The sequence below is a fragment of the Chiloscyllium plagiosum genome, chromosome 2 (assembly GCF_004010195.1).
Source record: "Chiloscyllium plagiosum isolate BGI_BamShark_2017 chromosome 2, ASM401019v2, whole genome shotgun sequence".
NCBI lineage: Eukaryota > Metazoa > Chordata > Chondrichthyes > Orectolobiformes > Hemiscylliidae > Chiloscyllium > Chiloscyllium plagiosum.
The window spans coordinates 35327390-35345093 of record NC_057711.1 but is presented as its reverse complement, the minus strand read 5'-3'; the positions used below and the strand labels follow the sequence as shown (position 1 = coordinate 35345093).

The 17704-nt window shown below is 40.8% G+C and overlaps 1 protein-coding gene and 1 long non-coding RNA gene across 6 annotated transcripts in view; one reads left to right on the top strand and one right to left on the bottom strand.

Moving 5' to 3' along the window:
• Window positions 1–1895, bottom strand: part of enc1 (ectodermal-neural cortex 1) — a 15529-nt gene extending 13634 nt beyond the window's left edge. The window contains exons 1-2 of one of the 5 annotated variants that reach the window (XM_043707539.1): window positions 1781–1895; window positions 891–1013 (exon numbers count right to left, since the gene is read on the bottom strand). The gene's annotated coding sequence lies outside the window, so the exon portion shown is untranslated. The other 4 variants (XM_043707538.1, XM_043707524.1, XM_043707531.1 and 1 more) reach the window with 4 other exon arrangements.
• On the top strand, window positions 1469–13575 carry LOC122558779. Its single transcript, XR_006314250.1, has 3 exons — window positions 1469–1519; window positions 10914–11146; window positions 13066–13575. It is a non-coding gene; the product is annotated as an uncharacterized LOC122558779 (long non-coding RNA).
• The last annotated feature ends 4129 nt before the right edge of the window (window positions 13576–17704 follow it).

Below are 17704 nucleotides of genomic sequence, written 5' to 3'. Positions count from 1 at the left end.
GACCCACCCCCCACCCCCCCTCCCCACACACACACACACTGTTTCCGTAGACCACACTGTTATCCCAGTCCCCACTCTGACACCCCAATTCCTGGAGCATCAGAGGCTGGGGAGTGACCTTCTAGAGGTTTATAAAATTATGAGGGGCATGGATAGGATAAATAGACAATGTCTTTCCCTAAGGTGGGGGAGTCCAGAACTAGAGGGCATAGGTTTAGGGTGACATGGGAAAGATACATAAGAGACCTAAGAGGCAACTTTTTCACGCAGAGGATGTGTATGGAATGAGCTGCCAGAGGATGTGGTGGATGCTGGTACAATTGCGCCATTTAAGAGGTGTTTGGATGGGTATATGGATAGGAAGGGTTTGGAGGGATATGGGCCGGGCGCTGGTAGGTGGGACTAGATTGGGTTGGGATATTTGGTTGGCATGGATGAGTTGGACTGAAGGGTCTGTTTCCGTGCTGTACATCTCAATGACTCTAACTCCCACACTGTTACCCCAATCCCCACGCTGACACCCCAATTCCCACACTGTTCCAGTCCCGACTCCACACAGTCTCCACACTGTTATCCCAATCTTCATACCATTTATCCCACATCCACCTTTATCCAGTCCCCACACTGTTACCTAGCACCAGTTACCCACAGATCCGATCACAATTGCCCTGGATCCACATTTAACCAATTCCCACAGTGGTCGCAGACTCCCAGTTAATGCAGAGCTCAGTCTGTGTTCGAGTCTAACTGTCCCACACATCTCCGGTGGGTCCCACTGTGACAGCCCCTTAACAACCCAGTACAGGTATCTCAGTTAAACTTGCTCTCTTATCACAACCATGATAATCTGATGGCCCGGTTGCAGGTCGTGGGCAGAAACATGGACTCACCGGAACTTGTCAGTAGATGATCCAGCGAGGAACAACATAGTCTTGGGCTAGTATAGTACGTGCCCGTCCTGGCGATCGGCCTCGATGTGACCCGGAGCTGGGAAGAAGGCTGCAAGCCGGCTGCTTTAGGGGAAACAGCGAACTGAGTGTCAGGGGAGGGAGTAGTTGCATACAGTAGAGAACCAAGTGACTGGCTGGGAGAAGCAAACAGAAGGAGCGGTGTTCATACAGAACACTGTGGCCGTGCACACACCGAGTGCACTCCAACACAAGCCGCAGAGTGAGTGCTGACACTGAGCACGGCGGCTGATATATATACTGTGAGGGAGATCACAGCCGAGCTCAGGGCCGCTGTGCCTTGTAGCATTTCCAAGTCAGGCTGCTGCAGTCAGCTGTTCAGCACTTGAAAGTGAACCGACTGGCATTGGCCTGATATCGCCAACAGCGAATGCCCCAGCCCAAGGCCAGCACCGGAAACTGCCCGAGGACCGCAGCCACTTACCGGGGAGCGGATCTGCAGACAGTCGTTTGATAGACTGTTATTTTCACGAAATGTTATCTATTTTCTCCCTTTCACAGAAGAAAGTGCTGACAGTGAACAGTCTGCAGTACCAGCAAGCATGTGCTATGTAAGTAAATTCACCGACTGGAGAGCTATACTGATAGATCATTTGCCCCTAGCATTTGGCTGGAGCATCGTATTTGCATTTAAATAGTGTCAGGTCGCACACGAACCAACGCAATCACACAGTCACACTCTCACTTATACGCACATAATGTGCATTAACACTAAAAAAACAAGTATGATGGTGTACTTTTCCACGTTTAGGGTAGATAATGCCATCATCCTCGGAACAACAATGTCTCTATTTCAAAAGCAAACTACTTACGGATGCTGAAAATCTGAAATTAGAATAAGACACCTGGAAAAACACCAGAACAAATAATGTGATATTTCCATGTCTCTTCAGTTCTGCTGAAAGGTCATCAATCTGAAATATTAACTCTGTTTCTGTCCACAGATGCTACCTGAACTGCTGATTTCCAGCTGTTTCTGTCCGTATTGCTGTACCTGTTATTGTTACATGGATAAACATAGACTATTGGTATAAATGTTATGTCCGCATCAGTCAATGTAAACAGTACCAGTTCGACAGCAACCTATATGAATACTGTTATGTTCAGCATATGAATATACAGTGCTACTAAGGAGCAAGAGTAGGCTACTCAGCCCTTCAAGCCTGCTCCACCATTTAATAAGATCATTCAAATCTGATCTTAACCGCAACATTCCTGCATACCTCTGATAATCTTTTATCCCCTTAGTAATCAAGAATCTATCTAAAAACCTCTGCCTTAAAAATGTTTAAAGATTCTGTATACATTGCTTTCTGAGGAAGGAAATTCTAAAGACTTATGTTAGTTAATGCAAGCAGTGGCATTTCTGTACCAAGTCTGTGTTTGCCCTGAAGTCTGAGCAGCAAGTGTGTAATATCAGGGATCCGCTGGCCACAGAGCCAGAGAACAAGGATCATGATGTACCATTAACCTTTCCCATTGCTTCCCATGCAGAGAACATGCTAATGCTGCCAACTTACTTAATTTTTTTTCTCTTATTCATTTGTGGCATGTAGGAGTCGATGGCTGGCCAGCATTTATTGCCCATCCCTAGTTGCCCTTGGGAGGGTGGTGGTGAGCTGCCTACTTGAACCACTGCAGTCCACCTGCATGCAGATAGTGCCAAGCACATTGATAAGTGGTTGAGTGGTTGAGCTGGGATCGCAAAATCCTAGGAGGTTGGCATGAATTCAAGCTAGTCTACAATACATAAAATCAGTCTGCACCTCTTATGGTGATTGAATTTGAACTGAGGCAATTGTTTGAGCTCACTGTAAATTTAACCTGAGAGAGATGTTAATGAATGAGCTCCAAGATTTACCAATATTGCATCGGGAATTTTGGTGCCTGAGGTGAAAAGAGATCTCACTATCCATAAAGAGCCTGCCTAGACTAACCTTCGAAAAGGAAGTGAGACCTGATACCTGCCAAGATCAAAGTCAGGAGACTAGCCCAAAGGACCTGGATGTAGTGTTAAAAGAAGTTCAATGACCCCCCCCACACAAGTGACAAAAGCTAATCAATGTATCTTCAAACAGCATATTGCACCAACTGCACAACTAGCTTCACACACTGCTCAATTCACTCCATCCCCATCACTCACCTAGCAGCAAGCTGTAACATTCACAGCCCATTAGTATCATTTCCACCTTAAACACTTAGCCCTGCTGCAAGGTTCACACCCAAATCTTACAGCTTGCACACACAACACTTATATCTCTAAACACATTACACATTGGTGTGTAATTGACAGAAACAGCACTATCCAGTGGAGGACAGACACAGCTACGCAACCTCACGAGTCCAAAATAATTGGATGGCCATATCAGAGACTATAGGCAATGATGGGTCTAAAACCATATCAGATCCTTCTTTTGACCAACCACCCTATCCCTGGGACCAAACCCCTCATTCCTCAACAGATGGATCTCACAGCTCCTTTCCTGATCCATATCTGATACTACCTCCTGCTCTGGATCCAAAATAGTGCACACCTTCCCCCTTGCCCCCAGGACACAAACCCCTTTCGAACTTCCCTTCTGCTGGACCTGACAACACCCTTCCGTCCTACTCCCACACCAGATCCAACACTACCTTTGCTGTGAGATCAACAACCCCGCTCCACTAAAGACACAACATCTCCCTCCATTCTGGACACACAGCACCCTGCTCCCAGATCCAACCCCACCCCACTCCCTTGCTGACCTGAGACCCTTGCCCCACGCTGACCTTGTGTAAATAGTTATCAACTATAATTTATCTTGTTCTATTGTCACCCTGTACTCTGGCACCCAACCACCTGCTGAAATGAATCCTACCAATCAAGTACACCACCTCCTGGCACCATACCCCTTATCCATTTGGCACCCTACCTACCTGACACCCTATCCCCAACACCGTACCCTTCCAGTATTATAACCTCACACTTACCTTATATACTTACCCTTTTGCAAGAGTTAACAAAGTGGCTATCAATGATGCTGGGTCTTTAAATTAGAACATATGACAATAACTTTGTGAAAAAGAATGGCATGGTTTGCCTTTCCCTGCCTATTCTAAACTATGAGTGACTCGTCAGAGTAGCAGTATGACTCCACATTTCTCAATGAGCCCTGATCAGAATCTGCAGAAATGAGTTATCTGACAATGAGAGCACTTTTTCTTTCTGAGTGTTACATTCAGTATTTCCCATTGTGAGATGCTTCAGTTTCACTGACAAAAGCCTGACCACTTTCATCACTTTCAGCGAAGTTAAGTCTGTTGACCCAGACCACTGATTGTGACAAGTTTCTGCCTGCTAAGATGTCCTGGTTGCTGAACTAAAAGAATTGAGAGTTAAAACAAAATTTTATTGGTTTTTCAAGTATCTTTATTTTCCCAAAAGATCCAAATGGTGTTCCAAAGCAGAGTTCTTTCATTGTGTAAAACAGCATGGTAACCTGAGTGCATTTTCCACTCCTTGGAAAAGCCAGCCCAGGATTCATTGCTCGAAAACACTGCATTTGTTAGGTTGGTAATGTATGGATGGAACAATCCAACTTAACACAGGATGTGGATGATGATGTGTCTCATAATTTGTTTGTAATACATATACTAAAGATTGATTAAGCCATTAAAATAAGCTACAACAAAACAGACTTGATCAGTATATAATTATGTCACCTAAATTTATGAAAGTTTAATATCCGGTTGCATATTTATGTCTAATTGCCTCTGATTGCATGTGTTTTATAAATAGTGTCTGTCTGACAGGGTAATGTAATTTTATTTCATTTTCAACATTGTCAAAGTGGTTGCAGGTCAACATTTTTCTTTCATTAGAATTTATGATAATGTTGACGTTCCAGTTAATAATATGCTTTGGACAATTATTAGAAGTAGTGCTGGAATCCTGCAATTTTTGCATTACTGCCACCTTTGTAGGTTTGTTAAGATTGATATGGCTGTTTTGCAGTCTGAAGAGAATGAAGCATATTATTATGAACAATAATCCATAACTCTCAAATGCTTTATATTGTGCTTACTTTGCATACTCTATAAATCAATGGACAAATTTATCATTTTTTGGAAATTCTTTTACAACTGCTAAAAAGCCATTATGATTCATAAAGCTAAGTTTGAAACCTAGATGTATTAGAATAACTTATAAGGTTTTATAAAAAAAAATGCTGTGGTTTTTAATCTTCCACAGCTTAATTAATGCTATGCATCCAAATAATGTTAAAATAACCTCCAGTTAATATTGTCTATAATTGCTGAAGCAGCTTTAGAAATGCAAATAGTGCCCTTTTGTTATCATACATAAGGATAGGAAAATGTCAACGGACTTGATCCAGATTAGTCCAGATTAATAAATTTTTATTATATCTTCTTCCCATTTTTATCTGCAATGCACAGTCTCAGAGTGTGGTAGAGGCAGAATCAATGGAGCCTTTAAACAGAATTTGGATAATTATCCAAAAGGGAAAATTTGCAGGGCTACAGAGAAAAGGCAGAGTAATTGGTCCTATGGTGAGCCCCTCTTGCAGACCGCCAGCACATATATTATAGGCCAACTGACCTCGTTCTGTACCTTAATCATTCAACAGTTCTATGATTTTTCACCTAACTGGTCCACTAATTCTATGTTGCTTCTTTATTCAACTGGGCATGCAAAATGATCTAAGCAGAAGATTTTTCCAGCCATGATATTAATATCATTTCACAGTCAGCACGGAAAACATCTGATTCACTCAAAAGGATCATTTCACAGCATTGTTCCACTACTTCACCACAATGCCCTTCTAATTTCAGTTCATGATTCTTCTAGTTATAGAGTCATAGTGATACAGCATGGAAACAGACCCTTAAGTCCAACCTATCCATGCCGAACATAATCCCAAACTAAACTAATCATGCCTGTTCCTGGCCCATATCCCGACAATCCTTTCCTATTCATGTACTTTTCCAAATATCTTTTAAAAGTTGTTAATGCACCCATATCCACCATAGAATCATGGGGATGTACAATACAGAAAGAGACCCTTCAGTCCAACTCGTCCATGCCGACCAGATATCCTAAACTAATCTAGTCCCATTTGCCAGCATTTGGCTCATATCCCTTTAAACCCTCCCTATTCATATACCCATCCAGATGCATCTTAAATGTTGTAATTGTATCAACCTCCACCAGTTCCTGTAGTAACTCATTCCATACACACACTACCCTCTATGTGAAAAAGTTGCCCTTTAGGTCCCTTTTAAATTTTGTCCCTCTCACTCTAAATCTATGCTTTCTAGTTCTGGACTCCCCTACCCTGGGAAAAAAAGATCTTGTCTATTTACCCTATCCATGCTCTTCATGATTTTATAAACCTCTATAAGGTCACCTCCTCAGCCTGCGATGCTCCAGGGAAAACAGCCCCAGCCTATTCAGTCTCTCACTATAACTCAAACCTTTATAAATCTTTTCTGAACCCTTTCAAGTTTCACAACATCCTTCCTATTGCAGGGAGACCAGAACAGAATACATCATTCCAAAAGTGGCCTCACCAATATCCTATTTTGTCACAACATGACCTCCCAACTCCTATACTTAATGCACTGACTAATAAAGGCAAGCATACCAAATCACTATTTTGTCTACATGGGAGTCCACTTTCAAGGAACTATGAACCTGCACTCCAAGGTCCCTTTGTTCAGCAACAGTCCCCAGGACCATTAAGTATATAAGTCCTGCCCTGATTTACCTTTTCAAAATGCAGCACCTCACATTTATTTAAACTAAACTCCATCTGCCATTTAGCCCATTAGCCCATCTGATCAAGATCCCATTGTACTTTGAGGTAACCTTCTTCGCTGTTCCTCCAATTTGGGCAGCACAGTGGCTCGGAGGTTAGCACTGCTGCCTCACAGCGCCAGGCACCCGGGTTCAATTCAGTCTCGGGTGACTATCTGTTTGGAGTTTGTACATTCTCCCCTCATCTGCGTGGGTTTCCTCTGGTTGCTCTGGTTTCCTCCCACGGTCCAAAGATGTAAACTGGTTATGCTAAATTGCCCATTGTGTTCAGGGATGTGTAGGTTAGGTGCATTAGTCAGGAGTAATGTAAAGTAATAGGGTAGGGGAATGGGTCTGGGTGGGATACTCTTTGAAGGGTCAGTGTGGACTTGTTGGGCCTAATGGCCTGTTTCCATGCTGTAGGGATTCTATGATCTGCAAACTTACTAACCATAACTCCTATGTTAACATCCAAATAATATATATAAATGACGAAAAGCAGTGGACCCAGCACTGATCCTTGTGGCACATCGCTGCTTACAGACCTCCAGTCTGAAAACCAACCCTCTATCATCATCTTCTGTCTTCTACCTTCAAGCCAGTTCTGTATCCAAATGGTTAGTTCATCCCATATTCCATGTGATCTAACCTTGCTAGCCAGTCCATCATGAGGAACCGTGTCAAATGCCTTACTGAAGTCCATATAGATCACGTCCACTGCTCTGCCCTCATCAATCCTTTTCATTACTTCTTCAAAAAACTCAATCAAGTTTGTGAGACATGATTACCAATGCACAAAGCCATGTTGACTATCCCCAGTCTTTGCCTTTCCAAATACATGTAAATCCTGTCCCTCAGGATTCCCTCCAACAACCTGCCCACCACTGATGTCAGGCTCAATGGTTTATAATTCCCTGGCTTGTCTTTACCATCTTTCATAAATAATGGCACAACATTGGTCAACCACCAGTCTTCCAGCATCTCACCTGTGACTATCAATGATACAAGTATCTCTGCAAAGGGCTCAGCAACCACTTCCCAAGCTTCCTACAAAGTTCTAGGGTACACTGATCAGGTCCCACGGATGTATCCATCGGTATGCATTTAGAGCCATCCAGCACCTCCTCCTCTGTAATATGGACATTTCTCAAGATGTCGCTATTTATTTCCCCACGTTTTCTGTCTTCCATAACCTTCTCCACAGTAAACACTGATGCAAAGTACTCATTTAGTATTTCCCCATCTCCTGCAGTTCCACATATAGGCGATCTTGCTGATCTTTAAGTGACTCTATTCTTTCCCTAGTTACCCTTTTGTCCTTAATGTATTTATAGAATCCCTTTGAATTTTCCCTAGCCCCATTTGCCAAAGCTATCTCAAGTTCCACTTTTGCCTTCTTGGTTTCCCTCTTAATTGTATTCCTACTGCCTTTATACTGTTCCGGCGATTCACTCAATCCCTGCTGTCTATACCTGACATATATCTGTACTTCCTTCTTTTTCTTGATCAAAATCTCAATTTCTTTAGTCATCCAGCATTCCCTGCAGCTACCAGCCTTGCCTTTCACCCTAACTGGAACATACAGTCTCAGTACTCGCGTAATCTTATTTTTGAAGGCTTCCCATTTTCCAGCAGTCCCTTTCCCTGCGAATATCCACCCACAATCAACTTTTGAAAGTTCTTGCCTAATGCTGTCAAATCTCCATGTTAGTATATTAGTTCCCTTCTAATTCAGGTGTAATTCATCCTTCTTATATAGGTCACTTCCACCCCAGAAGAGATTTCAATAATCCAAAAATGTGAATCCTTTTCCCCTGCACCAGCTCCTCAGCCACACACTCATCTGCTCTATCCTCCTATTAGATCCTCCTATCCTCCTACCCTCACTAGCTCGTGGCGCCGGGAATAATCCAGATATTATTATCCTCATGGACCACCTTTTGAAATTTCTGCCCAACTTCCTATATTCTCTCCTCAGAACCTTGTCCTTTTTCAGTTCCTATATTGTTATTTGGCAGAGAGTGAAACACACTTCCAATGTTTTGAGTGACAGATGATTTTGGATCCAGAACTCTGACAAACCTTTAGTTGGTAACTAATTGCTAAATTGCCCAAATTCCAAGGTAAGCAAATGAATGCTATATTTCTTAAATGTGATATAATATTTTCAATAGGAAATATGTGATTGTAGAGGCTGGTCTATATGGTGTTACTGCAATTGGCTTCAGAAAATTAGATTACAAGTACTTCCTTCAACCTTCCAACTGTATTTTAGATACATGATAAGAGGTGTGTCAACTGCACCAAATAAAGAATTCATAACTATCATCCTTTCTTCATCTGTGTTTTCTAAGTTACAATCAAAGCATAAACAACTCTGACCTCAGTTAACTTTCGGGTAAGACGATCCATTAGGTCCAAAGAGTGCTGTCTTATAATTATCCATTGGAGTTATGGATGTTCTAGTCTTAAGTTGCCTGTCGACGAGCAACACAGAATCAATGTAGGCTCTCTTAACTGGGCGCAATCATTCAGTCAAAAACTCTATTGTTCACAGAGCCAGGTCAATCTCAATGGAAAACAATGAATATCATTTCCACAGTAAATTACATGGCAACAACATTTGCATTGTGACATGAGAGTTAGAGCAGGTTTCATTGACAACGGAACAGATTAAAATGATCAAAGTGTTTTAAAATCAAGAAGATTGACATTTTTAAAATATATGACAAAGATTTATACTGTATTACTTTCATTTCGAAATTTTGGCTCTGCAGTAGAGGTAGATGGGTTTTTGGTTGTATTTTAGTGAAGGTTGCTTGTTTATTTTACGAGGTCAGTGAGTTCAAACATCATTTCTGAGCAAGCATGTGACTTAAATTAAATGATTAGAAATACTAATGGGGGAGTTAATTACTGAATGTTTACTAAGGTGGGCTTTATGATGTTCATAGAAACAGAGGTCAGGGACCTGTAGAAGGTGTATTTCAGAAGAAGACACATCATACCAGTCGAATAATTTAGCTTTTAGAAGTCTCCAAGCTGTGAGAATTGGGGGAAAAAAATCATCAGGCTATCAGAACTAAAAGCACATTTTAAGCTATTTCAGCTGTCCAAGGAGAAGGGCTGGAAAACAGTCAGTGAATCTATCTGTATTTATGTATCTCTGGGTGATTGAGAGAAAATTGTATCTGTTGAGTGTACACAAAGTCAGTTGACTAAGACATCTTAAATTAAAACTAGGACTGATATTTCATTGGAGTTAAGCATCTGCAAATGATGTTCTGAGAAAAGGGTTGAATATTTATTTCTTCTGTTTATATTGAAGATTATCACATATCAAGAGTACTTTGTTCTTTTTTCTTTAGTGCAACAAATTATGTTCTTTTGTTAAAAATACATTGGAAGCCTTGTGTGACTGTATTTTGTGAATAACCACCACAGTAATTGAATTGTTAAAATAAAACTTATTATTTATTGAGTCAAGTTTCACTCTGGGATTTGGCTTGTCCAGCATCAGTTGGAATCATAAAAAAGATGTCAGTTTGAGTGTATAAATAATAATGTAAGACATAGATGAACTAACTTCTGCGCTTCAAAGCATGTTAAGGATGTGCTCTCTCGTCCATTGGATAGCTCAATTCAGTCTTCTTGGAAGAGTATTGAAGCATTAATCTAAAATTAAGGATGTCAGCATTGTAAACAATGATCTTGAATTTTATCCTTGCTGTTGGGTGATAATCTGGTGGGGCACTTCCACTCCCCTACCTGCCTATATTTCAACATATTGAAATTACTATAATGGATTCTATAAAAGGAATCTGCACTCTAATATTTCCAACCATTGAAAATGAAAACCTATCTTACTTTTATTGAAAGAAATATCTTTTTTGAATTAGTATGAAGTTCTATTGCAATGGCAACAAAATTTTCGTACTTACCTTGACGAAGTATGCTGACAAGGACAGAGAAAGATTCTGTTTGCAATGTCAGTTGGCTTAGTTTATTGCATGATTAACTGGGGCAAAACCTATACTGTAAATAGATTGATGTGGGTACAGTTCAATAACTGAGCTGATGACTCAATGGTGAAATTCATAACTACCTTCTAAGAAAAGATATAATCAAGCATGTTTCTTTCTTTACAGATTGTTTAAAAAAAGTCTTCTGAAGACGTATTTCAGATGCTTTGATTAATATGGTGATATGGTACAGTCTATTCCTCAGAATATTTGCCAAAGAATTCCAAAAGGCTCTGCAAGCTACAATATTTGCCACTCCCCATACGATTTTTATACACATTCCAGAGAATGGTTTAAATGCTTATCATCAACAGCAGCTGAATTCTATTTGCCTGCTACAGCATGTGTAGCACCAGCTGGTAAGAAAATTAAGTCAGAACAAATCAAGCAACATTTTTGCATAATTTGATGTGTCCATCAGGGTTGGGATTGTCAGTTCTGCAGAATAAAATTTTATATCCAGGGTCAATACCATAACTCACAATACAAATGTGGTACTGCACAAATAACAATTCATATCACCTCAACAATATGCCTTGCATCCTTCAAGCTCAGCACATCAACATTTCTCACATTAAACACATTTTGATCTTTTTGTAATAATGCCATTTTAATACCAATTTGCCATTGTTTTGGCACACGTTTGTTATGATCAAGTTTGAGATTGCATGAACACTGTAATTTAGACTGCCAGGAGAAAATACTTCAATCCGAATTCAAATCGAGGTGTCAGTCAGTCCTTATCAGTCAGTATTTTAATTAACAGTGTACATAATAAATTTTGAATGAAAGCTATGATTTTGTAGATAAAAAAGAGCAAGATATTCTTTAATATGTTTAAGAAGAATCTTTAAAAATACCTTTAAAAAGCATATTCTCTACTCCAAAGTGTTTCATAGCCAATGAAAAAATTCTAAAATGTCATTACTGTTGTAATATAGGCAACATTAACATCATCATCAATGAAGAGAGTAAATCTGTGTAATACACTTGTGTTTATTCTAATTTAAATTTTCTCTGGAGCCATAACTAAATCTCCCAAAATCCATAGGTGGTTTAGTAATTGTTAATAATTTCTCATTTTCATTTGTTTGCATGCCCTTTGGGTAAATTTAGCCATCACTCATCATCAAGTAACTACGTACAGCTAATATAGTACAAATTGGGAGATATATGAGCAGTTTGGAGACGGCAACTGTGCCAGCGCATAACTTGACGCTTTGATTTTGTTCTTCATATAAATTTTCATGAACAACTATAGACAGAATATGGATTAAATGTTATGAGGAAATAATGAATATTTTGATTCTCTTCTATACTCAAGAGTTAGCAGATGAGCAGTGTCATCATAATCCATCACCTTTTTTCTTAAATTATAATCCTGAAAATATTTGACATTGGAGACTGACCAAAAATAAACACCAATCGAATCTATATTCAGAAATGTTTGATAGGTTTCCCATCATTAAACAGTCCTTCAGCCTGCCTTGCACAACATTAATCAGTGGACAAATTTATTGTTCAAACATGATGCAGTTTGATTTTCTGGTTGTCATTGTATGACTTGTTCATCAATTGGCTGTTATTCACCAAGTATATTGATAGTCCATGACTCTTTAATCTTCGGAGAAATGTTGAAAACATACCTTCCATAGTTCAAATCAAATGTTCAACCATGACATTTGACTGATAATGCAGAGGAGTTATTATAATCAATAACCATAACAAATTACATTTAAATTGAAATTCTAAAATAGGAGATAACCCCTGGATGATTCATTTGGCGTGTGGGAAATATTGCTTGGAACATTTTGAACAACGAAAAGCTAGAGTAATTTCTGATTCTCAAATTTCTGTATTAAGAACAATTTGCAGCAAAACTTTAGACAAGGGAGCCACAGATGTTTATGGTGTGGAGGGACATTACTCAGTTAATTACACCAATTAACAATGAATGACCTCGAGGATTTTCCTGCTCCTCGGGTGCTACCTGACCTGCTGTGCCTTTCCAGCACCATTCTAATCTAGGCAATGAATGACCTCTGCTCTACCTATTGCATATATTTTGTTTTGATCCAAATAGTTACCAAACATTCCCTTAAAGGACATATTGTTCATCTGTTCCACAATTCCATGTCTGAACCTATCATAATAGGGTTTTCTCTTTGGCACAGCATTGAAATAGCCCTAATTAAAATGGCATCTTTCTGAAATGTTCTCCAACCTTTGTAATGGTTGGCCACACCATTTTCCTTAATGTATCTCCTCTGTTGTCTAGCTATATGCAATTGAATTCAACTGTCGTCAATTGTTCCCAATCCCAATTACTCGACTGAAGTAGAGGAGTGCAGCAACAGCTACAACAAACACATTCACATCATGAGATTCCTGTAAGAAAACTTTCCAAGCCAATTTACAGGCAAGTTACTAAGCAAAATTTTGATACGGAGTGATGCAACAGAAATATTATGGCAGAAGGCTGAAGGCTTGGACAAAGGGGTAAATTTTAAGAACTGTGTTAATGGAGGAAGCAAGTAGAGATGTGGAGAAGTTCAGAGAAGGAGTTCCAGTGCTTAAGGCCTCAACATGAGAAGAATTGGCCAAATATATGACTCTATGATTCCAAATGGTGGAGCAATTAAAACTAGGGATGCTTAAGTGGACATCGTAGTTATCCCAAACATTGGTGGGCTGCAGGGGTTTACAGGTATGGATGTGGCTACTTTAAAATAACATTGAAAACTTCAAAATTACAGTGTGCCTCCCCACATGGCAGGAGATCTCCCCAATCCTCACTACCCTCCCACTGCTGGCTAAGTGCTAGAGGTGGCAGCAAGAGCCTTCACACAGGAGGCTTATGTGGGAGCTGGGCAGGAACCTCCAGACTTTCCATCACTGATATGATATCATGGAAGAGAATGAGTGGTTCCAGCTGCCACTTTCTTTCATCATACTGTCGGCCTTCATACCTCACAACTCATCCCCCCAAAAGTAAAAGCCAGCCGTATGGTTCCACAAGGTACCTCAGAAGATAGTATACAGATTAAGGTATGCAGCCTTGCATGGTGCCAAGGCTGAAACACTTGCAAGCATTGTCAGTCAGAAGTGTTGGTGGCCAATCCACCTTGGTCTCCTCCTGAGGTTCTCAGAATTAGAGATGCCAGTCGTCACCAATGTTAAGAAATTGTTGAAGGTACTGGATACTGGAAAACTCCTAACAACATTATAGCAATAGAACAGAAGACCTGGGTCTCTAGCCAAGTCATTTCAGTACAGCCTGCAACACCAGCATCTGCATTCCAATGTAAAGAACTGCCCAGGTCAAATCCAACCTAGACAATTATTGCTCCATCAGTTTGCTCTTGATCTTCAGCAAAGAAATGGAGAAGATCATCAACATGTTATCAAGTGTCACTTAGATTAGATTAGATCCCCTACAGTGTGGAAACAAGCCCTTCAGCCCAACAAGTCCACACCAACTCTCCAAAGAGGAACCCACCCAAACCCATTTCCCTCTAACTAATGCACCTAACAATATGGGCAATTTAGCATAGCCAATTCACCTGACCTGCACATCTTTGGACTGTGGGGGGAAACCCACGCAGACACAGGGATAATATGCAAACTCTACACAGACAGTCGCCCAAGGCTGGAATCAAACCTGGGACCCTGGTGCCATTAGGCTGCAGTGCTCACCACTGAGCCACCACTTGCTCAACAATACCTTGCTGACCCTTGTTTCAGGTTCTGTCAGGGCAACTCAGCTCCTGACCTCATCACAGCCTTGATTCAAACACAGATAGAAGAGCTGAATTCCAGAGGTGAGGCAAGAGTCACAACCCATTGTCATCAAGGCTGCAATTGACCAAGTACAACATCAAGGAATCCTAGCAAAAGTGGAATCAATCGGAATCGGGTGGTAAACTCTCAGTTGGTTGGAGTCAGATACAAAGGCTGTTGTTGTTAGAGGTCAGTTCCACGACACCTCTGCAGGATCTCCTCAGGGCAATGTCCTCAGCCCAACCATCATCACTTGCTTTATCAAAGACCTTCCCTCCATTATATGATGAGAAGTGGGGTCGATTGCCAATATTGATTGAACAATACTGAGCACCATTCACAACTCTTCAGATACTGGTCCATGCCCAAATGTAACAAGACCTGGACAATAGCCAGGCTTGAGCTGAAAAATGGCAAGTGACATTGGTGCCACAAATGTAGGTAAAAACAATGACTTCTGATGCTGGAAACCAGATTCTGGAGTAGAGTGGTGCTGGAAAAGCACGGCAGTTCAGGCAGCATCCAAGGAGCAGGAAAATCGATGTTTCGGTCAAAAGCCCTTCATCATGAATACAAGGTGCCATGTAATGACCATTTCCAATAAGAAACAATGTAAATACCACCTTTTGACATTCACTGAGTCCTCAATTATCATTGACCAGAAAATGAACTGGACAAACCATATAAATGCAGTGGCTGCAAGAACAGGTCAGAAGCTAGGAATGCTGCAGCGAGTCACCTCCTGACTCCCTAAGGACTGTCCACCATATATATGGCACAAGAGTGTTCCATCACACTTATGGAACACTCTTCACCTGCCTGAATGAGTACAGTTCCAATAATATTCAAAACGCTTGACACTGTCCAGAACATAGTAGCCCTCTTGATTGTCACCATACCCACGAATATCCATCGCCAATGCTTCGTGGAAGCAGTGTGTACTATCTTCAAGATGCACTTCAGAAATCTGCCAAAATGTTTTAGACAGCACCTTCCAAATCTACAACTGTAACCATCTAGAAGGACAAGGACAGCATATAAATGGGAACACTGCCACATGAAACTTTTGCATCAAGTGACTGACGATCCTGACCTGGAAATGTATGGACATGCCCTGAGTGTCGCTGGAACAAAATCCTGAAATTCCTGCCCTAACAGCATCATAGTACATAAGATTGCAGCGGTTCAAGAAGGCAGCTCATCACCATCTTCTCAAGGGCAACTAGGGATGGGTAATAAATGCTGGTCCAGCCAGAGATGCCCACATACTGTGGTGAAATTTTTTTTAAATTAGATTTTTAGAGGACTTGACAGGACAGATGCAAAAAGATTGTTTCCCCTTTTGGGAGCGTCGAGGACCAGAGGACATAACCTCAGAATAAGGAGTTTCACATTTAAGATAGAGATGAGGAGGAATTTGTTCTCTCAGAGATTACTGAATCTGTGGAATTCTTTATCACAGAAGGCTGTTGACACTGGATCATTAAGTATATTCAATATTCAATCTGAGAAAACAGATTTTTTAATAAGTGAAGGACTCAAGGGTTATAGGGTAAGGCAGGAAAATGAAGTTGAGGATTATCAGATTAGCCCTGATCTCATTGAATGGTGAAGCCTCCAACCACAAGGGATGAACTCGGATTTCACCAGTTTCCTCATTTCCCCTCCCCCCACCCTGTCTCAGTCAAATCCATCAAATTCAGCACCGCCTTCCTAACCTGAGATCTTCTTCCTGACCTCTCCGCCCCCACCCCAGTCTGACCTATCACCCTCACCTTGACCTCTTTCCACCTATCACATTTCCGACGCCCCTCCCCCAAGTCCCTCCTCCCTACCTTTTATCTTAGCCTGCTGGACAAACTTTCCTCATTCCTGAAGAAGGGCTTATGCCCGAAACGTCGATTCTCCTGTTCCCTGGATGCTGCCTGACCTGCTGCGCTTTTCCAGCAACACATTTCCAGCTCTGATCTCCAGCATCTGCAGACCTCACTTTCTCCTCAATCGCTGAATGGCCTATTTTATTTCCTATGTCTTATGATTTTATTGTGTTGTGGAAGTTCCCTCAGGGTTGTTCTACCAGGTGCAACTAAATAAAAATGATGCAACCCCCTTGAAAACAAATACACATCAGAGGCTAAGAAAGCACAAATCGAGGAAATCGCAAGCCAGGAATTTATCTAAAACTAACCATCTCCAGTATAATTTCTTGAAGACCTTTCTTAGCACCTTACCTTTAAAAGTCACCTGTGTACCCACCAGCAATCTAGCAAGTACGTGAATAAGGAACATGGTCATTCTTCCATGAAGGTAAAACAAAAAGTCATTCACAAATGTAATTTGAGGCAATGTGATTTACAGAGTTAGTTAACATAAATACCAAACCCATTAACTATCTTCACATTTAATTAAATCTTCAGTCTTCATTTGCACCTCCCTATGACAGTAGCAATTCTGAATAATCTAATTAGCACCATGCAATACTGTCTGATCTCAAAGCAACACAGAATGTCTGCTAAAGTAACAGATTTAGCATTTGTTGTCCTTGCATTGTTGTTACATCATGTTCCATTTTTAATGATTAAATTTTCATCTTGAATACGCCAACTAATCACAGCCTACTTAAACAACAGGCTTTTATGCCTCAGTAGATTTATAATACAATATAGACTTTAACTATCATTCTAATCCTTGCTGGAGCTCTTGTTTGGCATTTAGGGCTTACGTTGTATTATATCTAATTTACAGTTGGCTTTGTACACAAAAAAAACCTCCTGGATTACTTTTAGCATATAAAGAAATAAATGACTGAATGCATAGGTGCATCTACATTCCTGGACACACAATACATCTTGAACAGAGCCCTGCTCATCGTATTTGTTTTTGGTAACGCTTGTCTGTCTGTCAACAATAGGATTGATAAAAAAAAGCTGATAAGTCCTTTAAGAGGATTATACAGAATATAAATACAGGGTAAAACAAGGACTGCAGATGCTGGAAACCAGAGTCTAGATCAGAGTGGTGCTGGAAAAGCACAGCAGGTCAGGCTGCATCCGAGGAGCAGGAAAATCGACGTTTCGGGCAAAAGCCCTTCATCAGGAATAGAGGCAGGGTGCCTGCAGAGTGGAGAGATAAATGAG